The sequence below is a fragment of the Armigeres subalbatus genome, chromosome 2, assembly GCF_024139115.2.
Source record: "Armigeres subalbatus isolate Guangzhou_Male chromosome 2, GZ_Asu_2, whole genome shotgun sequence".
NCBI lineage: Eukaryota > Metazoa > Arthropoda > Insecta > Diptera > Culicidae > Armigeres > Armigeres subalbatus.
The window spans coordinates 405,400,399-405,426,137 of NC_085140.1; the positions used below are offsets into that span (position 1 = coordinate 405,400,399).

General features: G+C 37.8%; 1 protein-coding gene and 1 long non-coding RNA gene across 2 annotated transcripts in view; one reads left to right on the forward strand and one right to left on the reverse strand.

Annotated features, from left to right (window-relative positions):
- Window positions 1-25,739, forward strand: part of LOC134213335 (neural-cadherin-like) — a 1,323,925-nt gene that overhangs the window by 394,882 nt on the left and 903,304 nt on the right. The window lies entirely within an intron of this gene.
- LOC134217582 (uncharacterized) lies at window positions 4,073-4,567 on the reverse strand. Its single transcript, XR_009981102.1, has 3 exons — window positions 4,421-4,567; window positions 4,305-4,366; window positions 4,073-4,236 (listed from the first exon to the last, which is right to left on the reverse strand). It is a non-coding gene; the product is annotated as an uncharacterized LOC134217582 (long non-coding RNA).

Genomic DNA, 25,739 nt, shown 5'->3' on the forward strand with positions numbered 1-25,739 from the left:
TAAGATTGGGCCAAAAACGAAAAATGTTTCAACTCCTAATATCTCAGAAACTGTTACGAATTTTGATGAAAATTTCAAACGGTTCGAAATTATATTAAAATTCACGTCTAGGAATTCACAAAACAAATTCCAAGAACTAATTGTGCTCGTACGATAATGCTTAGAATTTGAATGTAAAACTATTGAGCGAATAAACCCGTATTAAAATAGTGTCAGTAATGCCTCACAAATCTATTACATAACTAGTTTTTAGATCGATGGATACCTGGTTATCATGTTATGATAATCTGTTGTTGTTTTATCGAATGTTATTAATATTTATATAACGGTTCTGGTTTTTCGTAACAACGAGCCATGAACGCAAAAAAGGGGTGAGATTGGGCCAAGCCTTCAGTTGATTTGCCTTACATAGTTGGTAAGAGCCGTAATGTAGGCAATTATTTTGAATGAACGATTGAATCGTTCCATCGTAACCGCTGAACTATTTATTTTGGCCCAATGTCACCCCCTGTGCGGGGTAAGAATGGGCCAATTTTGAACAACATATAACTTTGAAGAATTTCCATAATTCATTATTTTCCCCCATACAGCGGTAAATTTATTATTCAAGCTTGTACCAAACTAATTAAAACTTGATTCCAATGTTAACTACTAGAGCTTTGTAACATTTACTTGGAGCATACCACATTTTGGCCCAATGACACCCCCGTTGGCGGTACCTATTTAATCATTCATCATCATATGCGTTTGAACTATTCGGAAATTATTTGTTTTACTGCTTTTGAGCATTCTTTTTAGTTAAAAAATATTTTAAAAAGTGTTTGCATTAAAATTACGTTGTAGTAGGCGAAACTATAAACGCACGTCCCATTAGCACATAAAACTGACGTTTTCTTAAAAGTGCAGCTAAGAAATTGCGATTCTTGATTCATGTAGATTCTCGCGAGTTTTATTAATTTCTTTCAGTTAATTCCAACCTACCAATCAAATCTGGTATTTGCTTGATCATTAGTTCGTTTTACTAAATATTAAGAAATTTTACCTATAAAAGCATAAAATAATCCGTCCGAAATATGGATTATATTTTGCCTCTTTTATTTTTATTTCGGACAAGTATATGCATTATAATTATAATTTAATTATACGCGTGAAAATTAACCGGAAATCAAACATTAAGGAGGTTTTGAATGCGATCCGGACTGGTTCCTCAATCCGAGCTGCTGCAATCCAGTTTGACATCCCACGGAGCACACTTTTCGACTTTCTAAAGGAGAAACATCCAAAAACAATAGGAAAACCACCCGTTTTTACTGAACCTGAAGAGGGAGAAATCGTTACCTGGATTGAGGAAATGGCTTCAGCAGGACTTCCGGTGTGTGAAAAAATACTAAGATACGCTAATTCTATGGGCAGTATGCAAAACGAATGGGCAAGTATAGCATCTTTCCCAAAGAAGTTCCGTCGAAGGGGTGGGTAGCAAGGCACCCAAACATATCGAAGCGTACCGCAAATCAAATATCGAAAAAAAAAGGATCATATCAGAGGATGAGGTTCGAGCATGGTTCGCCGAGGTCGAGCAGTACTTGGTGTCGAACGATTGGATGCATATACTTACCGTGCCAAATCGCGTCTTCAACATGGATGAAAGCGCTTTCGAAATGGCTCCTAATCCCAGGAAAAAAAAGGTATTTGCTGCAAAGTCTACGAAAAATGTACAAGCAGTTCAAGGCAATTCAAACCGAGAGTCCTATACGGTCATGATGGATGACTGGAACTGATGTTCCACCGCTAATACTATTTCCGTATAAAGAACGTTTGCCGCGCGAAATCGTCAAGAGTGTTCCAAAAGACTGGGGAGTTGGGCGCACAGGAAAAGGCTGGATGAATTCCGTATCATTCTTCGAATATATGGTCAACGTGTTTCACCCCTGGCTTGTAAAGCAAAATGTCGATTTCCCAGTCATTGTATTCGTTGATGGTCACCGGTCACACGCCACCTACGAAACGGTTCAGTTCTGCAAGCAGAAGCAAATAATTTTAGTTTCTCTCCCTCCAAATGCAACCCATTTCATTCAACCACTGGATGTTTCCTTCTTCAAGCCAATGAAAAGTACCTGGGACACAGTGCTCGATAAATGGAGGTTTGATCACGGTGGTGCCATGATTACAAGATCGGATTTTGCATCTTTGTTGAAGCAAGCAATAGACGCAATGGAGAATATAGATGCCACTCTCAAGAATGGTTTCAGGAAGTGTGGTATTGTTCCGTGGGATGTGAATGCAATTGATTAAAATTACAAACAATTGCGCATTACAAGCGAAGTTGGATCTCCCATGTGTAACCGTGTATCCTGGAAACCCACAAGTTCAACAGGAATACGATCACGAAACTATGGAAACAGTAGAGTTGGTTGAACCAGGAAATTGCGAGGTAAATCCACGGATTTCCAGAAAACGGAAACATTGCGTTGTTCCAGCAGTGGCCACAAGTGAATCATGGGATCTGATGTACAAGGCAGAAGAAACAGCAAAGCAGTTGTAAGAAATCGCTAAGCAACGGAGAGTCGAAGAAATAAAGGAAAAAGCAGAGTTGAAACTAAAAGAGAAAGAAAGTCAAGAAGTAATTAAACAATTGAAATTAGAAGAAATAATGAGGCGGAAGGAAAAAGTGGAAAAAGAGAAGAATGCGAAAATGGCCGCAAAAATGAGAAGGTTGGAACGTACGAAGCAAAAAGAGAAACTGGAAAAGTACGAGACACTGAAGACGGCCTTACTGTTGAGGTCAAAATACGTATCTGTCAAGATACAATTAAGTGGTGGAATTCAATGGGATTGTCCAAACTCGTCTTATGACAAGTGAAGACATTCCACTAAAAAGCTCAAAATATTTTTTTTTTATTAAAATGTTTTCATTCATATAATTTTTCATGACAGTGACCTTCTTGATCTAGTGATAACTCCAAACTACGTACCAATTGTCCATAATTTTCGTTGGTAGGTACATACTATTGCTCTAAACAACTTATATGAACAATTCATAAAAGCATGGTTTTGTGGCTATACAATTTGGGTGTAATACACATAGGTAAACCAAAATGTGTAAGATAATAAAAAACACTAATCAGAATAGTTTTCATCAAAATTTTTCTCATTTTACACAGCACCTGTCTTAAGTGTCCGAAATATAAACGGTATTCAGACAACAAAACACTTCAAGAGTGACGCATATTTTATCGCCACATGTTAGAGTACATAGTGAACATAGTAGTGACGACACGTGTTTACATTCAAACTGAATGTTTACATAAGAGATCCTAGAATAAGAGCTGACGCTGCGTTGTTTTTTGTATGCCGTGGTTTACTGTGATCCGAAAAGTCACTACGGAAGAAAAACAGTACGCAGTGTTGAGTTTTTTTAAACTTATTTTTGAGTTATTTTTTCTCTTCTCTTTCATCTACTCTTTCTTCTGTTGTCAAAAACAAAAGAGCCAAACAATCTAACGACGCCAGTTCAATACGGGATGTCAATTTTGAGTTTTATTACCTGAGGTCGAAATTGACTGAATTAAACTTACATTTGGGTAAATAAATTTTCCTTTGGGTACTTTTTTAACATGGGAGTAAAGGCAAACTACTTCGACCCTACTTACTCAATTTTGGCTTCCCGTACGGATGTACACTGAACCAAAACTTCATCCCGACAGCGACTGATACTTGATTTGGTCCTGCCCCTTAACGAGAATCATTCGCTTTCAGGATGATCGTCATTTGCCTGTTCCCATTCGCTTGCGTGCATCGCGTATGACAGTCATCCCATTTCCTTTACACAATATAGATGGCTGAAGGATGACAAGCATTCGATTAACGGTTGAGTTTTTGATGGTTTTGGAATTAATTTGATTTGAAAGTAATATGCTGTGATTTGGAAGCCGAATAACGATCTGCATTGTCTTTTTGTGATGAAAAATAAAAATACTATTTTAGACCCATGTTTTATTTACATTTTGCGAGAATCGAAACTCGTTTTTATTCATGATTTTGGTGTATACTCAACAGAAACGCGTAGCTCCGACCTGCCTTTATTAAGTTGTATCTTAATTGCGAAATTTTGCTATATGGGACACCGCCCTTCAGCGGGATAATTCCTGTGTCGATAGTGCGATTACATATCATCGCGTCCAAGCGGCCGTCCATCGGGTTTCAAATCTTTATTTAGGCCGTTCAGCGAGTCAAATCCTAGAGAAAAAATAGAGCAAAGTTCGATTTCATAACGTTCTGCGTATTCGTAATAAACATGTTCTCACCGGATGCCACAGGGACGAAAAAGTTTTCGAAGTTCCAATCGGGTTTTGTTTAACCTGTAAGTCTGACGCGATAAAATAGTTATTTTTAGAATATTTAGAAATGATTTATCACTCACCTATTTACTAAAAATAAAATGTTCTTTAGCGACACTTCAACTTAGCTTGAAACCGAAACTATTACAAATGGCGACAATTGAGCAGTGAACAAAATCATCGGTTTCACTGACCTAAGATGCATAATAAAACTATATGATAAACGTAATGGGGCGCGACCAAAAGGAACATCATTTGTGTTTTGGGTTTCAATTCAGTCGGTACTGCGTCATCCTATAATTGGATGACACGTCATTTGGAAATGGTTCGAAAATCATCCGTTTCCCGTGTAACTATTTTATGGGATTTTGATGATTTTACATTCATTCCGTTCCATCATACACAAGCGGGATGACACGTTTCATAGGTAATAGAAATTACAAATCAGACTGTTTTGGCAGGATGTTTGGGTTCAGTGTAGGAGGTTGGATGCACAGATAGAAAAAGTTGTTGAAATTTACACGAAAGTAATGCACATAAAGGGAATGCCAAAAAGAGCGTAAATTTAAATGATATTATCGCCTGAATGTATGCAATTTCCATTGCATTATGTCACTTTTTATATGATGTATGCCGTAGTACCTGACATAATGCTACAGAAATTGCATACATTTAGGGTGTACTTGTTGGAAAATATCCATGTACGCTCAAAATAGTGTAATTTTCCATGTCTTTATTTTTTACGCGCTTCTTAGTTTTCATTATTTTTTTCTGTGTGAATTAAACTCTCTATTGGGTAGTTTATTTCTTCCGTGTAGGTCAGATGCGGCCGGAATGATCTCTTTTCGCAAAAAAAGTAAAAAAAAATATCTCGGATTAGAAATGAGTGAGCTTAGTGCTGCAACTCTCTATAATAAAGACAATAATAATAATCTTGAATCTACACAAAACTCATACTGTTTTTTACTAGTACCAGTTATAAGGGCAAAATGATTTTATCAGAATTTGGTTGGGTTGAATGTAGTGAGAAAAGTTGAGTTATTTTAAACCAATTAAATTGAGAGTAAATTGTCCTCACCACTGCTTTACATTACGTTTCCGGAGGTCTCAGCGTGATGAGGGTGAAATGGAACTAATCCGATCACGCAGTGTCCCTTGACTAATAAAATTGTTCTATTTTTCATACGGTAATTCTTGATTTCGGCGCCCCCCTAAAGGCTGGCGCCCTTGATGGGGGCCAACCCGGTCAACCGCACGTTACGGCCCTGAAGATGAATATGATGTGATAAGATCCTAGATTTACCGATGGTGCCCCTGGATTCGGTAGCAGAACCACTTTCTAGATCTTAACAGGAAAGTAATCATCTACTAAACACTTCTCCAGCACCATCCTAAACAAGTACGGAAACCCTACCCGAGTAGAAGAAAATATCCCAATAATATCAAATGATAATAAGATAGCAAAATGCGATATGGACATGATTGATATAAGAGATAAAAGATCAGGCGACAATATCAATATTTTGCACTGAAATATCACGAGGAGATCAAGTTATGCTATTTGTAATAAGTGATCAATATCATGTGTCATTGGTTTGTTCTTATCAATAGCATATCTTGATATTTGAATGATAATTCGGTGCAAATTTTTGATATTGTTGCCTGTTCTTTTATCTCTTATATCAATCAAGTCCATATCATGTTTTGTTATTCTGTTCATGGCTTCTGCCCGGGTAGTATCGCAGTTTTTAGAATCACATTTGGAGTTTCGCCCGGACCCCGACCCTTCTTCATCTTAAAACCTTTCGCCCCTGATGACAGCTCGTCATTGGAGACTTACATATCTGCAATGGATAATCGGTACGGGTTAGGCGGCCAAGTCATAGAACTATTCTGCGGGAAAAGACCGTCCACGATAATCTTCAGCATGTCCGGACACATGTTTGCAGGCGTCGCTCTACCTCTGATCTTCGCTATAACGATCCGGTAAGCGTTGCTCCAAGGATCAGCGTCAGGCTCCCGGCGCAACTCCTTGAAGCAGATGGACTTGCTGGTTTTAAGCTCTCATAAGAAATCCGCTCCACGAATATTATCTTTAATTGTTTCAGACCTTGCCTTTTGAAAGAGCCTTCTAACTCTGAGACAGACAGCACGAATGTTGGCAAGAGTTTCGATTCGCCATTAATTTGGCCGCCGGTTGTGCTAACCCAGCATACGTGCTATGCTGATTGAAGCACGAATGTGTGTCAGTGTGTGGGAATCCTCCAGCCGAGGCTGGCCATAATAACTACACCCATCTTGGAATCCAATCATAATTCCCCCGGGATTGGCTTCCAGTATTGCTTCTGGGGGATAGGCAGTAATTGACCTTTCCCACCAACATTTTTTTCCGCTCAATCGATTCTTTATTTTATTTAAGGTAAACTTTCCGAAGAGCTCATATTTTTTACGCTTCAAAGTATTTTTAAAATTTTAAACAAAAAATCAAAAAAGTGATGTTTTTCAAGTTTGGCCTAACTTTTGCCCGGCTTTAAACGAACATCGGGTGAATTTTTCAGGCCGGTACACTGCCCATGATCGCATATTTGTTCATTGCGTAGAAAGCCTGTGAATCGTTCAGAAAACTCAATTCACAGCATCTAATCTCAAATAGACATTACTATCTTGTTTATCTGTGGTAAGCTCGAAATGATTGATTTTGTGGGGAGGATTGATAAACGATTTACAAAATCAACCAAAATGCAAATGTTACAGATATGTGATGATGGGCAGTAACACATGTGCATTACTGCCCATTACTTACTCGATATTTAAAATAATTAAAAGCCTAAAAAAATATGTGTTCCTCGGGAGAATTGACATTAAATAAGCCAAAGAATCGACTGAGACAATAAAACGAGATACCTTTTTTGACAGGAACGATCAATAAATGTACTCTTCCACTAAAACACGTTTACGGTGCCTCACTTCGGTGTTCTGAGCCTTTTGGCTCCATGGTTTATGCACTGTGGAGCTTTGAGACTCCCTTGTTTGTGCCAGTTTTCACACCCATGCATTGAGCCCTTGAGGACTACTCGGATAGTCCTTGGCGTCACAACTATCCTACTCCGACGGGGAGTTCCCTGGCTATTAAGACTATTACGTTAACAACACTACTATTTTACTATTTTTTATTCAGAAAACAAAATTGGGTTGACACCGAGGCTGGGGACATCGTGGAAGCCTTGGTTGATTCTGTAGACCATCTGATTCAAACTCCAGAACAATTTGCAGATTTTAAAACATTTCATATACATGGACTTGAGACGCAAGTGAAAGTCAAATACTCGGAGGGCATGATTGGGATGATACCGTGGCTGGGGGCACCATGGAAACCTTGGTTGATTCATTTCACCATTTGATTTAAACTACACGACAATTTGGAGATCTTACAATATCTAATATGCCTGTATTTGAGACGTTAGTAAAAGACCAATACTCATAGAACATAATTGAGTTGAAAGCACGGCTTAGAACATCATGAACGCTTTTTTGATTCTATAGACCATTTGATTAGAACTCCAGGACAATTTGGAGATCTTACAACTTCTCATATATCTGTATTTTTGACGTTAGTAAAAGACCAATACTCAGAAGACAAAATTGGATTAAAACCGCGGCTCTGGACGTCGTAGAAGCCTTGGTTGATTCTGTGGACCATTTGACTCAAACTCCAGGACCGTTTGGAGATCTTAAAACATCCAATATACCTGGACTTGAGACGTAAGTGAGAGACAAATACTCGGAAGGCATGATTGGGATGATACCGCGGCTGAGGACATCATAGCCTCAGTAGATTCGGTAGACCATTTGATTCAAACTCCAGGACAATTTGGAGATCTTACAACTTCATACATGCAAGAATTGAAGACGGAAGTGAAAGACAAATAATCGGAGGACAAAATTGGGTTGACACCGAAACTGGGGACATCATGGAAGCCTTGGTTGATTCGGTAGACCATTTGATTCAAACTTCAGGACAATTTGGAGATCTTATAACATCTCCTGGATTTGGAGAGATCTTACAAAACGTCATGTAAGACGCAAGTGAATGTATTTGAATGTATCCTCACGATCAATAAATAAATGAAATACTAGAAATTTTAGCAAAAATTCTTTTTACGTCACATTCGGTTTACGTCCCCCCAATAAGTGACGTAAAAAAAGGTTGAGTGTAATAATAATGAAAATGGAGACCATGTTTGCAATATGCTTCTAAAACGAATCTTTAGATGATTTGTGAAATGTGTTTCTAGAGCAATTTATTTGAGGGGTAAAAAACTGACACCCTGAGAGAAGCATTTTTAATTTTTTTACTATTTTTTGTTTAGAAATATGTTTGAAGCGGCAATTTTGAGACACTTTGTCAAAGACATCAAACTTCTATCTCTCAAGTGATCGAAGTTATAATGGTGCAAAGATGATATCCCGTTAGAATTAATTTTTTTCGTTTTGCCTTATTTATTAGATTTCTTCATTTTTTTGTGTTCAACAAAGTTATATGTGCTTGGAAAAAATATTTTGTCATAGAAGTGAACAAATCATTACCTTTCCATTTTAGAAAGCCATATCAGATGCCTTTTTCAAGACAACATGTTTTTATCGGTTGGCTCTTCTAAGGGTCTGTCTCATTTGGAGAATTAAACTTAAAAGTGACAGTTCGAAAATTAAAAAATCACCCCGTTATAAGAATGGCTGGTGCTACCCAGCAATTCCAATAGGACATCGATGGAAAATGATTCGATATCTGTCAAAAGTAATCTTGCTCTGCGAGCAGGGTTATTTGGTAATTATTGAAATGTCACTTTTAAGTTTAATTTCAGTTTAATTATCCAATTGAGACAGACCCTAAGACAACATGTTTGTTTTTTTGCGAAGCACCCACTACTTTGTAGAACATTGAAAAATGCAAAAAAAAAAAACAAAATAAGAAATTTACAACAAATAAGTTATTTCCAAGGAGAAACTAACTTTGCGTCACTATAACTTCGTTCCTTTTTGCTCGAGAATAATATTATGAGGGGACAACTATAAAATTTCAGAAAAAAACCATGAATTTTTAAAACACTTTTTAACCAAAAAGTTTTTCTTGGATTTTTTTCAATAATTATTTTTAATTCTCTTCCTCTCCGTTGAAAAGACCACTAGGACAGATTTTTTAAATTTCATATTTGTCATGACTTTAGGCCGTTACAAATATTTAATTAACATTTTGTCCTACTGGTCTCCAAAAGGTCAATTGAGGGGGGGGGTTGGGGGTGGATAATAAAAAATAAATATTAAAATGAAAAAAATAAAAAAAAAACTCCTCGGATTTGTTAAATAATGTTTTGAAATTGCTCAAAATTATCCGAATTTTATTTTGTTGCCCCCTCAAAATATTATTTTTCGGCAAAAAAAATCCAAGGGGGAGGGAGACAAAATAGTTTTTAAATATTTGTGTCGGCCTTGTTTAAAAAAAATCTCGGTGTGCACCCCTCATTGGATTTTCTTATTCTGTAAATAAAGTGCTCTGAAAGACATGCATCACAATACATAAAAAGATTCGGTACCACATTTCACTTTTCAAGTTTGTATAATAATAGGGTTGCTCCTGGACCACCAGACAGCATACACGAAAAAATTATCGAGAAAAAATAATGATAACTAAACTATGCACGAGGAAATTATAGAATGAATCAAAAAGCTAAGGTGCATTTTACGGAATATTTTTATGAATCCACTTAGATCCACCTTATATATCTAACAAATAAGAAAGAGTTGCTGAAGCTAATGACTTAACTGACAGCTGCTACAACCTGCTACTCTGAAAGGTATACCCGTTTAAAAATAGTTTTGAGAAACTATAAAAACTGATCTAGCTCTTTTAAATGAAGAAATAGCGATTTGCACTCTTCTACGACAACATGTTTCTTCTATGCACCTACAACTTTGTAGAGCATTGACAAAATGTAAAAATTAACATAGAAATAGCGAGAATATGATTTTTAAAGGGTGTCAACTTTGCATCCCCATAACTTGTATACTTCAGAGATAGAAAAAAAATTGGTGTTTTCGATAAAGTGTCTTGTAATTGTCATTTCCATACAATATAAATAATTGTAGCAACATTAGATTATTTTTTCTTACACCTTAAATAAAGTGCTCTAAAAATAAACACACACACTCCAGAAGACGTCAAAAGTCTCCAAGCACTAGTTTCGCCGATAATACCAATGTTCCACTTTTTTCAAATCCATCTCACCGTGCGGCAGCGCACATCAATAATTTTGGAAAATGATCCGAGCTATATTTTTCCTTTAAGACCAAATTCAACCATTGGGGAAAATGCCTCTCCAGTAATTTTATGAAGCAACTCTTAGACTGCCTCCGAAATTCCATTTTCAAGAATTCATCTACAAATTTCATCCAATTTTTTATCTCTATCATGTGAAGCTCTCAGTCTTGGTAGCGATGTTTGCTGTTGCCATGTAAAATTTGTCGAATTGCTAAAGAAGGCTCGCAATCACACAAGCGTTGGATGCTTAGCACTATCTTCTCCACACCGAGATGCAAAGAATTTTTAAGGCTGCCTTACGTAGACGGACGATGAATCATGAGCTTACTCAACTCTGCAGTGATTCAAGTATGCACGAAATTGGTGAAGCTGGGAAGGGTGCGAGGGCAGAGGTATGCTGCTTCCTGGAAATGTCTACTTCTAGCATACTTGATCTTCTCATGTGCTCTTCAGCTTTGACAACACTATGCTAATTGATAAAGTAGTTTAACCATGTGAGCTTGACGAATCATTACTAATGGTATTCAAGAAATGGTTCTCAATTACATCATTTTTGTGCTGATTCGAAATGGCTCTGATAACAATTTTCATCAGCAGTGGTTCGGCTTATGAATCACAAGCAGTATATACGTACATTATATTCCTTTTCTCAAACTGTCGAGAATGAACCCTATCATTATCATCATGAGTAAATTTCCATCGACCAGGAAGATCCAACGAGAAAAAAATGCACTAGGATGTAGTAAATCAGTTTAACAAACTGCTAAACCGGGATTAATTTCCGCTCCACAAAAAGCTCCCAATAAAGCTGTTCAAAACCAACAAAAATCCATTATAAGCAAGTTCGGAACGGGGAAGCCTACACCGTGAAATGCTCCGGATGAAAGAAAGATCCTTAAATCATGAAACGTGAACCCATGCTCATTGTTCTCAAATCCACGGCTTCTGCTACTGCTACTGGACCCAAGCATCATTTTCGGTCCATTGTTTTTCTTCCCGAAGCGGTTCAACAACCTCGCAGGGAAAATTCCTCCACCAGAGCGAAATCCAGATCCAGTTTCAGAGAATCCAACCAGATATCTGGCACTGAATCTGCATTGTTGTTTGTTGCGTTTCTTCTTCGTTTTCGTCATTGTCACAGCCATATCGCTCCTCCTCGCCGTAGTCGTTGTCCCCGAGGCTGGCCTTAATTCCAATTTCACCCGAACAACACTTGCGACCATATTTGGCTCAGAATAAGTCCATCCCGCCCTCCTCCCTCCCCCAAATATCTTTGGAGATAGGAAGGATGCCGTCGTCGTTGTCGTCGGTTGCGGCTGAAATCATATGAAAAGGGACAAAACGAAATTTGTTGGCAGCAATCCAATTTGCCTCGAAGCAGACACCCTGCGATTTCCTCCCGATTGTTCGCATGGCCATGAGCGCTGTGAATGAATTAGGACCTATGGTTCGGCGGAGGGATACCGTTGGTATGGGTGTTTGTGTGTGTGTATTATATTCATGGTCACAGAAGTGAATTTCAAAACTGGACTTTGAAGAGGTGCATGCTTCTGGTCGTGTGTTGGATCGAAATGCGGGAGGGTCGGGAGCGTCGAGTTCTATGATGCTTTGAATGAGATGAGACAAACAAACAAGCAGTCTCGCTTCTTATGGGATGCGAGCGAGCAAATGAAAACCTAGGATTCGAGAATCGTGGAAGCGTGGCACATAAAAGGGATATCATTCCGATGCGTAGGCACAGTGTCAGGTCTTCGTACAAAATTTTGGACAAATCTGGAAATAGGAAATCTATGGAAATTTAAAATGGCTTAATAATATTCATTTCGTTCCGGTTGTGTGATATTGACTGGCAGATCATATGCAATTCATTCATTCTGAAGAACTCATTAATTTAATCCGAATGTATTGGGTTAGAAGCGTTTTTTAGTTGAATACTTCTAACATTATTGAAGAGAGCGCAAATGGTATTTATCATCTTTCATCGATTTCAGCAAAAAAAAAAACAGTGAATATAAAATTGACTCTTTATAAGGTATCAGGCCATAAGGTCATCATGCAGAATGGTCATTGGGTCGAATTGAAAATGAGAGCATTTTTGTTAATTCTTTCCTTGGTTCGGCCACTGTGATGACGAAGTGTTTGGGGAGTTGCACCCCGTATGGGGTAAGTTATCGTTGGATGTATGTTTTTGATTAAGACGGATGCTGGGCGAGACTCTGTTCTCCACCGATGCTTGCCATGGATTTGTTCGTTCGCTGAATTTGCTCCAAAAGGCAAGTTGGAAGTTTGTTATTTTTTTTATCCTCTGCCCGTGAATATGGAACGAGAAGATTGTGAGCCAACGGCGGCATCGTTTTCATTTTTACGGTTTTCCGTTTTTATGAGATTTTTGATTTTGATGCGTTGATATTTGTTTATCGTGCATGGGGAAAGAGCGCGCAACACAAACACACACGTATTAATGGTGTGGCGCTTGAAGGGTAGATGATACAACAGATCGGTCCTTTGGGACCCATGCTTTATCCATGGTTATGCCTTTCTCGCATAGAACTTGGCTCGCACCTAGCTTATACTGAAAGGCTATAAGACCGCCCTCTATTGAAAACATCGAGGGTCAGGATTTATAGAAGCTTCGATTCAGCTCGATGATTTCAAGTGATTGCTGATGCTCATGTTAAAAAGGAAATTTGTTCGTTTTCGAGGGTACTAAATCCTAATTTAGTACGGCAAGCTTCCCAAGTCCGGAATATATCTCATTTCATTCGACTGATTTTGATCTACGTCAGCAATAGCGTTTTGGGGGCTCATCATAAGAATAATATCGTTACAACGTTTAGAATTGGTTCGACCCACTTGTTGCCAAAAAGTTGTAAACAGAATTCTCATCGAATTCGATCAAATGAACCGGCTCCACCAAAAGTGGCACATGCCACTTTAATTTTACAGTAGACGCATTTTCCTAAGAACTTCGAATAATAATTTTAAATTAACAATTTTCTGTAACTCAGCTGTATCAACATGTTATAAGACTTACTTTATTTTCAATACGATGTATCTGCTTTTTTAAACAAAGATTCAAACGTCGATTTGACGAATCTAATAGCACTCCCACGGAAACCAACACCACCAGTAGATAGCAGAAGCCTTCATCTACGTGTTGATGGTGTTGGTTTGCGTGGGAGTGCTATCACATTCGTCTTATCGACGTTTAATTCATTGTTTACAAAAGCAGATAAGATAAAATTTGGTATTGAAGTGATGTGCCTAAAGATTGTAGAGAAAAATGTGCGAAGTTTCTTCAGAAATTCAAAGTTTTTTGGAACAAAATGCACTTGCACCAATATTGAAGGGCTGTCCATATACCACGTGGACAGGTTTCGGGATGTTTTCTATATCCCTCTCCCCATAGTTCATCAAATTTTTTTTTAGATTTGACGTTTATGCTTGTCAACTGCACGTGCACCCACTTCAAGCATTGTGACTGTGACCAATGTATAAATGAAAAGGTGCTAATGCAGTTGATCCACACCTTCTTATTTACCACATTGGTGAAAATGCTTAACACAGTAGGTGCAGCTTAAGGTGATTATACAATCAAGCCATGTGGTGAATTTTAAATTCACCACACGGTTTCCTCTTCCTATTATTAAAAGTTTAAATCTAGCGTAATAGTTTTCGTACAAAGCTGAAATTAAAGTCGATTGTTTAGCATAAGTAAGCAAACGATCTACGGATGTTTCATCCTCATGGGCGTTGTGGTTCTCTCAATTCGTGCTCTTGAAAAATCACCAGAAAAAGCACGTGGTTTCCAAGATGGCCGATTTGTGGCTTTGTTGTATAACCACCTTAAAGTCACTAGATATAAAGTCTGGAGATGACACTGACAGGTCACCAATCGAACTGTCATTTGCGGGATCCAATCGAACATAACGCTTCAAATGGGCTTGTGTGACGTGATGTGCCGTGATCTACTGTGGTACTCTGCTCTACAGAATCCACACAGAATCTATTTTTAGATGTCCATAATTCGTCATCGTTGTCGTTGCGAGTCCGTATCATCGTGTGTCCATTGTTTTCATTTGTCCATGTGGTGAATCCAGTGATCGTTGCTTTGTTCGGTTGCCATAAATCGAAGAAGAAATGTATTTTGCTTTGACCACAACTTTTGATCTCATAGTCCGCTTAGCCGGAAATAATGGGACAGGAAAAAAGGTCGAAATAACAAAAGGTCGAAACAAAAAAAATCGTCGAAAGGTTGCAGGATAAAAGGTCGAAGGTCAAAAGGTCTAAAGGACAAAAGGTTGAAGGTACAAAAAGTCGAAACAAAAAATCTGATTCAAAAGATCGAAGGACAAAAGCTTAGACCGTAAAAAATCAATGGACCAAAGGACGAAAGGTCGAAAGAACAAATATGGAGTCTACGATTGTAGGACAAAAGGTCAAAGATTAAAAGGTCGAAGATTGAAAGGCCGACGATTAAAAGGTCGAAGGTCAAAAGGTCGAACGGTCCTAACATCGAACGGTCGAAAGGTCATAAGGACAAAAGGTTGAAGGTACAAAAAGTCGAAACAAAAAATTTGATTCAGAAGATCGAAGGACAAAAGCTTAGACCGTAAAAAAAATCAATGGACCAAAGGACGAAAGGTCGAAAGAACAAATATGGAATCTACGATTGTAGGACAAAAGGTCAAAGATTAAAAGGTCGAAGATTGAAAGGGCGACGATTAAAAGGTCGATGGTCAAAAGGTCGAACGGTCCTAACATCGAACGGTCGAAAGGTCATAAGGACAAAAGGTTGAAGGTACAAAAAGTCGAAACAAAAAATTTGATTCAAAAGATCGAAGGACAAAAGCTTAGACCGTAAAAAAAAATCAATGGACCAAAGGACGAAAGGTCGAAAGAACAAATATGGAGTCTACGATTGTAGGACAAAAGGTCAAAATTAAAAGGTCGAAGATTGAAAGGCCGACGATTAAAAGGTCGAAGGTCAAAAGGTCGAACGGTCCTAACATCGAACGGTCGAAAGGTCATAAGGACAAAAGGTTGAAGGTACAAAAAGTCGAAACAAAAAATTTGATTCAAAAGATCGAAGGACAAAAGCTTAGACCGTAAAAAAAATCAATGGACCAAAGGACGAAAGGTCGAAAGAACAAATATGGAATCTACGATTGTAGGACAAAAGGTCAAAGATTAAAAGGTCGATGATTAAAAGGTGGAAGGTCAAAAGGTCGAACGGCCAAAACATCGAACGGTCAAAAGGTGAGATGGGATGAAAGGTCGAAATTACAAAAAAGAGACAAAATGTCGAGTGCTAATCAACAATTCTTTTGCACATTTATGTTTATTTGTGTTTCATCTGATAATATTTTTCAATTTTTCCTTATTTTAGTCATAGGCTGTTCTTTCGGGTTTCGCATATTTATATTTATTTGTGTTTAACCTGACTCTCATTATTGATTTTTTCTTCTTCTTTTAGTCTTCTTTTTATTGGCATTACATCCCACCACTGGGACAGAGCCGCCTCGCAGCTTAGTGTTCATTAAGCACTTCCACAGTTATTAACTGCGAGGTTTCTAAGCCAAGTTTACCATTTCTGCATTCGTATATCATGAGGCTAACACGATGATACTTGATGCCCAGGCTTCCCTTCCCAATCCGAAAATTGTCTATACCAGCACCGGGAATCGAACCCAGGCACCTTCAGAATGGTCTTGCTTTGTAGCCGCGCAGCTTACCACACGGCTAAGGATGGCCCCAAACATCCACACTCTGACTATTCGAATTTTGTTCTGTCGACCTTCTGTTTCTTCGATCTTTGTTTGTTCGACCTATTGAGCCAGTTCTTTTCAATCCTCTCTCCCTTCAACCTTTTTTTTAAATTTTTTCGACTTTGTTTTCCTTAAACCTTTTGTCCTTTCGACTTTTGTCTTTTCGATCTTTTGCTGCTTCGACCTTTTGTCCTTTCGACCTTTTGAACGTCGACCTTGTGAAACAATTTCTTGGAGACGGAAAAAACTCAAAGGTGCAGCCCAAACGGGTTGTACGCAAAGGTGACGTTGAACTACGTAGCTGTATATAATGTACAGGTTTTCGACTTTTCTGTGCGATGAGACCAAAGCAAGCGTTTTTCAAGCCCAGTGTGAATCAGCTTTCGTTGTTTATCCTGTGCTCCTGAGATTGAGTGAACATTACGAGCCCTGATGATGTATATAATTTTGGAATTATTGGTAAATACTACTATTGAACTTATTTTCATATATAACACCAAAACACAATGCCAAACATCCAATTGAACTTCATTGTTGGCAATAAATTGGTATTAGTTAGGTTGACAATAAAATGATAATTTCGTGGATAATTTTGTGTTAATTATCCAACAATTCCTAAATTTGAAAAGTTATCGTTATCTCGACGTTTCATGCATTTTTAAGTAATTTGGTATCAAAAACGAAATTCGATTTTCGAATTTTCCTTTGGCCCCCCCTTGGGAAAATTTTCATGAGAAAAATTTCAAAACTTTGATGAATTTTAATTTTAATCATGTCCGATTGAGCTCAAATTTTGCATGGGGTCATATTTTGGGGTAATGAAACTTGTGAGCAAAGTCGTTTTTTCTTTAATTTAAAAATTTCATTTTCATTGGCCCCTAATCTACAGGCATCAATAGCGAGAAGCTGCTGTCAAACGCCCCCAAGCTTTCGAGAAAATACGCGCGTGTAAGTTAGCAGACACAAACTGTACCAGCTAAAAGCCTTGTAAGTTGCATTAATATGACCTCTATACTGGCTTGTGGTCTCCAGTTATCCCTGCGAACAAAGGCGCAGAATACGGAGATGGCGAGATCGATTCTTGATCCGATCTAGGGTGTTTTCGGGTGGAGAACATTCTCGACACACAGGTCATAGTGTATCCATTGACTTTGCTACACAAGATAGGGTTTCTGTTCCATTATTAATAACATGCTCCTATATCAATAACATTCGCAAAACAGACAATTTAGGCGCAATTTGTGTCGTGTTTTGTTGTTTTCCGACGTGCTTACTGCTGAAAAAAATCACAAAAATGAGAAACAAAACAAATAGCGCACCACTTCTTTGTTTTCGAATGGTATTGATTTGGATACATGGTATGAATTCAAGGAGCAGTTCCCCTACATACTAATGCAATACAACAATTAATATTGCGGATCTTTTTAAAATTTTCCATTTTGCGGATTCCGCAATGTTCTTCCGCAGCTGTCAAAGTTCTACCGCAAACCTGAAAATCTTCAATACACTGAAACAAAAATTTATTATTTGGCGTTCTCATCGAAGAATGCCATGCCAAACAGCAGAGAAAAAGTATGAAGTGTCAGCTGCTATAGTTTGAAAATTGAACCGGAAAGAGGAAAGTTTTCTCTGGAACAGCAATAACTAAAGAAATGCTCATAGATTACTAAGTTGAAAAGCAGCCCAAGTTCCAGTTGGAATGTAGTGCTATGGAAGAAGAAGCTTACGATGCACTTACGAGATTAACTGATTTACCGAAACCGAGTGCTAAACTTTTAGCAAGTTTTCAATAGTAAATATTATCATACATAAATATTGTAACACACTGGAGTTGGTTTTTACGCGGATGATATGGGGCGCGTGATTAAAAACAACGTAAAAAACCGCGTAAATCCCAAAATATGTCTGAATAAACCGCGGAAATCCCGAAATTCGAGTGAAAAAAATAGCATAAAAAGCTATGCCTGTAAAAATAACCACGTAAAAAATGACTTCAGTGTACATCGGGTATGGAGCGTTGACTCTTCCTTGATCGAATGGCCCAAGAAAATTGAAAATCCATCGAGAAATGGCTGAGATACTAACGACCAAAGTCTATCATGTGACGTTTTTCGATTTTTTGCAATCGTAAAGTGTACCCCAATATAGAAAAGACAGACGTAGTTCTACGTCAAAAGTCGGTATCCGTTTTGGAATATGGAAGAAACTTTAAGAATCTTCCGTGAAAATTCGAACGCATATCTTTCGAAAATTGAAACTAGAAATTCATTTGAAATTTCTCAAAACATTCGTTCAAATTTCCGTTTTTTTTACAGTTGAGCTTCGACAGCCGAAGTGTTAACACGTTTCGATACGAAGCGAAAGCATACGGTCGAGTTTTTTTTTTTTGCAATTCAAGTGCCGAAGCGGGCGATCTGCGTTCGATTTGTGTTCCGGTTCTGGTGCCGGGAGGTGGTTCCGAGATGAATACTCGCAGGATTCGCGAGAACACGTTCCGGGTGGAATTCTCAAACTTCCCGAAAAAACCAACCTCTGAGGAGGTACACGCGTTTGTTGCGCAACAACTCGGTGTTACCCGAGCACAGATGGTGAGACTACAACTCAGCCACACAGACGAATGCGCCTTTGTCAAAGTCGTTGATCTCAACACTGCCCAACGTATCGTCCAGACTCACGGCTACGAAGTGAAGGGGGTAAAATATAAAATTCGAATCCGCATGGCGGACGGCGGGGTGGAAGTAAGGCTACATGACCTCTCAGAACACATATCCGACGAACAAGTTAGCAGTCACATGGGAGCTTACGGAGAGGTCCTCTCCGTTAGTGAGCTTCTATGGAGCGACAAACACCACTATGCTGGTATGGCGACTAGTATACGGCAAGTCAAGATGGTTCTGAGGGAACCCATCAAATCGTATATTTCGATTAAGGGAGAGACCACATATGTCTCTTATCCCAAACAACGGCCCACGTGCAAGCACTGTGGCGAATTCATGCATACAGGCATATCATGTGTGCAAAATAAAAAAAATATTGGTTCAGAAGGTCAGTGTCAACGATCCGCTCAAGAGAGGCTCATATGCGGGAGCAGTGAGAGGTTCATCTGACGGATTCGGATCGAATGATGAGGGTGCTCAACCAAGTGCCTCGCCATCTAACAACACAACACCGGCGCAAGCAGGAGAACCTGTGCCATCGACATCCGGTACTATGTCCTTTCCGCCGCTTACCATAGAAGTCCCTCCCACGGATGTCAGTCAGATGGATGCTCCGATTGATGCCGATACTGTGCCAGCACAGCAGAATACAGAAGAACAACGAGAGGCTGTCTCGGATCCAAACATGTCACATCGTTCGGCTTCTACTGGTGGTATGTCATCTATGTCTACCGACGGAAGTTGCAACGATAAGGTATTGGAAAAGTTTATTGTATGCGGCCCAAACGGTGAATTTGCAGTGGTTTCCACTACAAAGTCGACAAAAGAAGCAACTGGCAAGCACAAGACTGACACCGTGAATGATACTAACGCATTCGTGCAAGCTAAACGTGGTCGTGGACGATCAAAAAAGAATTAACAGTGGATAGGTCAAGTTACAAAATAGGAACAGTAAATATCAACAACATTACTAACCTAACTAAAACTAATGCACTACATAGCTTCATCAGAACACAGGATTTAGACATTATTTTCATACAAGAGGGGGAGAATGATAAACTAGATCTGCCAGGATATAATATTGTCTTCAATGTCGATAATGCGCGGAGGGGTACATCTATTGCGCTGAAACATCATCTTCGGTTCTCAAACGTAGGATGCAGTTTGAACTCACGATTAATAGCTCTTAGATTAAATGATTCTATCACTCTTGTCAATCTATATGCTCATTCAGGATCCCAAAACCGCTCTCAAAGAGAAGAGCTTTTCAATTTTACTCTATCGTATTATCTTAGAAACGCCACAGAACATATTGTTTTGGGATGAGATTTTAATTCAGTTATACATAAGCATATGCGGTATTTCGAAAAATTTCGTTTCAGGTGGTTCGAAACGAAATTCCGCGGAATTTCGCGGAATTTGAGCATGGCGAAATCTGATTTCTTGATTTCGTTTCGTTTCGTAAAATTACAAATCTTTCGCTAGAAAAAACTAGCTTCTAACGAAATTTAACGGAATTCCGCGAAATTTCGAAACAAATTTAAACTTAAACCACACTTTATGTTAACGAAAATTTTGGCTGCGCCGCTGAACAAAATCGTAAAGTTGTCTTCAAAACTTTATGTAATACAATTTTTTCTATTAATGCTTACTACATAACCCGATTCTTAGTTGACAAATATGCATGTAGTTTTCTTCTATAAAACGTCTTCGGTGTTGCATGATTAAAATTTAAATTTCGTGATATTTTTTTTACTATTTGCACAATATGAATGCGGAATCGATCGTGTTGCTGGTGGTCATGGGACGGCAGCTAGTCTGGGAGAACGCGAAGTGATACAAATCTACCTCGCGTAGCAGAAATTCGTTTAACTAGTGTGCAATCGATAGTGTTGATGCTGATCACACCAGCTAGTGTGGGAGAACGCGAAGTGATAAAACTAATGTCTGCATCGAAGAGCACAACATTATTTAGTGCAGAATCGATCGTGTTGTAGAAGCACATTGATTTTGCGTTGGATTGATTTGAAACAAAGTTTTCGTCTTCTTGTTTTCAAAATAACTTCGTAATACATATTTTATCGCTTACCAAGGGGTTTCACACGAATTACCTTCTCAACTAACCAACGATTCCTTTACCGTAGCGCTCACGGAGATGCAGAGCGTTTCTTTAGTCTCTTATAACAATGAGTGTTAAACTAATTTTTCTCTAAATTGACTATAAGCACGTGACCAGCATCATTATTGGTCATGAATTGGAAACACCGAATTAAGTATACAATAAGAATAACTTTTTGTATCCCAAGAATATTATTTAATTGGTGAGCTGTGCATATTTGCTGTTTCTCGCCAAACATGATTAGCAACTACGATGTGTACAGTTAATCAAGCTAGTAAGCTCTTCTTTGGCGATTTGCACAACATGTAAGCAGAGCCGTAGCGTGGACTGCTAGCGCCCTTGGCAAAACCATGATTTGGCACCCCTCTTTTAATTATTAAAATGGGAAAATTAAACAACAATTTGACATGCATTTGAAATGCATTAACAGTAGAATTAGAAGGTTTAGTGGTTTAAAGATGCTTGAAACATCATTCAATACTGTGAAGAGAACAAGAACTTTTGTTCCTGAAGTTCATTTGAATTGCAGAATGTCCATCTAAGATTTGTTTCCATTTGGTGATACTTTTTTGATTATTTCACAAGTTATTTAAGCGACCTTCCAGAGCCGTGCTGGAAGTTCATTAAAAATGTAAAGGATTTTTTCAAAGCCTACACAGTTGGGTCTAGTTGGGTCAATAAAATCCAGCTCTGAAATGCGCCGGTCGATTATCGGAATCGTTATCAGACCTATTCGCGTCAAGGAAAATCCAATTCTAGAGTGGGTCTGACGGTGTTTTGAAACCACTTCTGGACCTAACAGAGTTAATAAAATTTCACTCTGGGGTGAGATGGTTGAAGGTCAGAGTTTCTACCGGATCTAGTCGAATCAGGAAAAAACATTTTTTGGAGTGGGTTTGTAGGTGGCCGGGAGTTGCCATTGAACCTATTTGGATCAAGTAAAATGTAGCTTTGGACCACTGAACCCAGTTAGAACAAATTAAATAAAAAAATAACTGTATGGTGTGTAGATTGGTTGGTGGTCGAAATCGCCAACGGATCTGTTTGGATCAAGGAAAATTCAAGGACTGTGTCTGTCGATAGTTTGAAGTCATTTCCTGTACATATTTGTGTTGATAAAATTCAACTATGTAGTGAGTTGTTCAATGGTCGGAATTGCCGTCCACCTCAGGACCAATATACATTTGATTATAATAAGAAGAAATGAAAAAAAAAAAACAAAAACGGGAAATTTACCTGAACTATAAATTACACAAAAATCCATACCACTACTTTCGGATATAAGAACAAAAGGCACTTCTAAATTTTGTCAATCGGTTTATTATGAATGTAACCTTTTAAAGATGCCCACTTAAAAAAGCTGAATAAATTCAAACCAATGAATTTGAGTGTGAATTGTCCTTTTTTAGTTAATTAAGTTATTTATTTATCTCATATATTATTCATTATATAGTGTCCTACAGGGCTACCCAATAATCGGACCACAATACAATAAAGTTTTAAAGCTTAGCAAAGCTGCTAGTTTCGGATAATCCTTTTGAATTGCGAAAGCTCCATAAAAATGTCCACCTCGTTATAGCCCTCGTTGTAAGTCTGGCATAAACGAGAAAGAGGTGCAGCTTTTCCCAGGTTTGTCCTTGATCTAGGGATGTAGAATAGATCCAATTGACGTAGACCATGCGTGGGAAACCAAAACTGGAGGTCACTAGTAATGCTGCAGTGAATAGAACCATGTACACGTCGATGAAGCGTAGACACATCAAGGACGCGCCGACGATCAGTTAATGATGTGATCTGCATGCGACTTATTCTTCTCTGGGTAAGGGTAATGGAATTTTCGCTTGAATGTATGCTGCACTGCTTCAATAAGTTCTACATTTCGCGAATAGTCACTGCTATCAAAAATTATGGCTCCGGAAATCCCTCGGTGGCCCTAATATGTTATAGCTAAAATTTTAAATAATCCGATTCACACAATGTTGATAATCAATATCCATGATTGTCAAATGACTTGTTAAATATTATATTTTTGTTTTTCTCTTTTTTCTACTGACCTCTTGGAACCGGTTTCGGAAGTCCTTGAGAAATCGGATTAGCAGTCAAAACTAAAACAAATCCATATAACATGTTGATGTGGAAAAAAGGCAATATTTTTGGCTTGCTCTAGATTATTCCACATATCTCTTACTTGTCATAAGACATATCTCTACCATTGTACCAACCCTAAACTAAATAAATTTGTCTTTCGCTTATAGCGTAATCCTTGATTTCGGCGCCCCCTAAAGACTGGCGCCCTTGGTGGAGGCCAACCTGACCAACCGCACGCTACGGCGCTATATATAAGGAACATTGCAGATTTGTGGGCATTTCTAGATCTTCGCATGGAATTTGCAAAAATAAAATCCAGAACGGGTTGAAAGATCATTAAAATTGCTGAAAGTTCTTTACTTAAGATTGCTTTTACCTTATACTGACCATAACAGCAGTTCTCATATGTCAAGGACACACAGACAATAGCTCAGTTTGTCGAGCTGATTGTATATAAGACTATGTGCCTGTTAAATTCAATCGGAAATACATATCTTCGTACATTTTAGAAAGGTGCACAGGATTCCTCTAGTGAGCTATATATGTAGACGAAGAATAAGAAGGAATACATTTTGGCTGATAAGCTCTTTCAAATGTTGGTCTAGTAATATCAATTCTTTATCTGCGTATACGCCTGGCAGATGTGGATACCTAATTGAGTATCCCACTAAATAAAAAATAAATCTAAGCATTCATTTTCTAATTTTGACTAAGTCAGTACTTAGTCCACGCTGACAAGACAATATGAAGTATGCTTTAGCATAATTACATAATTCTTAAGTGAACTAAGGTTTTAAACGAAATTTGAATCCGTATATGAAAAATTCCACAATTTATTTATTTTTATATACTTACTGATATAAAACTGATATAAAATTGATCAGATTCGGGAGCACACGCTCCACGATGATTTTTTTTTAAAGCGGCACAAATGCTGGGGTTTTGTCTTATCGCCAATGGTATATGCGGCGAGAATGTGGCAATTTATCACAGATTGCCTTTTCTGTTATTGTAACTCTTTTGGTCGCAAAACTGTTATTCGACCTTGAAAAAGTGAAATCAGAATTGCGTACACAATTTAATAAAAATTCCGCGGAAAAAAAATTAAAATTTCGTTTCGTTTCGAAAAATTTCGAATTAAATGAACCTTGATTTTGTATCGTTTCGAAGTATCGAAAGGGCAGCCCTTACTTTGCACCGTTCAATGTGCAAAAACGATCCATAAAAGAATGAAAAACGATCCGTAACTAACATCTGAATGTTCCATAAAACGATACCATAAATCCATAAAATAGTTCGGGAGATTCCATAAAAAATAATTTTATGATCCATAAATCTTTGAAAAATGATCCATAAAAATTATATTTTGATCCATAAAATTTCAAACTTGCGCAATTTTTATCCTGATGATGATCCATAATTTCAGTAATATGATCCATAATTTTGGTCATATGATCCATAATTTTGGTCATATGATCCATAATTTTATTTATATGATCCATAATGCTTGGAAAGAAGGCCAATGAAACTATATTAATTGATCCACACATTTTATAAAATCTATGGATCATTTGCCAAAATTTATGGATCATATCACCAAAACTATGGATCATTTGAACAATGGATCAAATGGCCAGAGTTATGGATCATATGACTAAAATTATGGATCATATTACTGAAATTATGGATCATTATTACGATAAAAAATGCGCAAATTTGAAGTTTTATGGATCAAAATATAGTTTTTTATTGATCATTTTCCAAACATTTATGGATCATTTGTCATACGTTCATGGTAAAATAGCAGGAATTGTATTGCTTTTCTTGACTATGTTAATGGAACATATTTTCCCATTAACTGCTAAATTTTAGTTTAGTTATAGATCGAAAAATTATTCTTTATGGGATCTCCTGAACTATTTTACTGATTTATGGTAGCGTTATATGGAACATTCAGAAGTTATTTATGGATCGATTTTCGTTTTTTTAAGGATTCGTTTTTATTGTTTATATGCAAAAGTATGTTTTGCCGTATCGAAAGAAATCTTTATTTGGTTTCGTTTCGATCCGAATCAACATAGACATTTTAAATTTCGTTTCGTTTCGTTTCGTTAGGAAAAAGTGTGTTATCGCATACCCTTAGTTATACATCCTAGCGATTCCACTGGGAATAGCAACTTTAGCTTAGCTTTGAAAAATGCAGTTCAACACCTGAAACTACACGATGTTGGAGATATCTTAAATCGTGGGAACAAGCAGTTTACCTACATAATGCATAATTCAGCTTCTCGCATAGATAGAATCTACGTAAGTTCAGGTCTTATTGGTAACCTCAGATGTGCAGACACACATGTCTGTGCTTTTACAAACCATAAAGCTCTCACGGTGAGATTAGATCTGCCTAATCTTGGAAGAGAACAAGGGAGAGGATATTGGCCTCTACGACCAAATGTG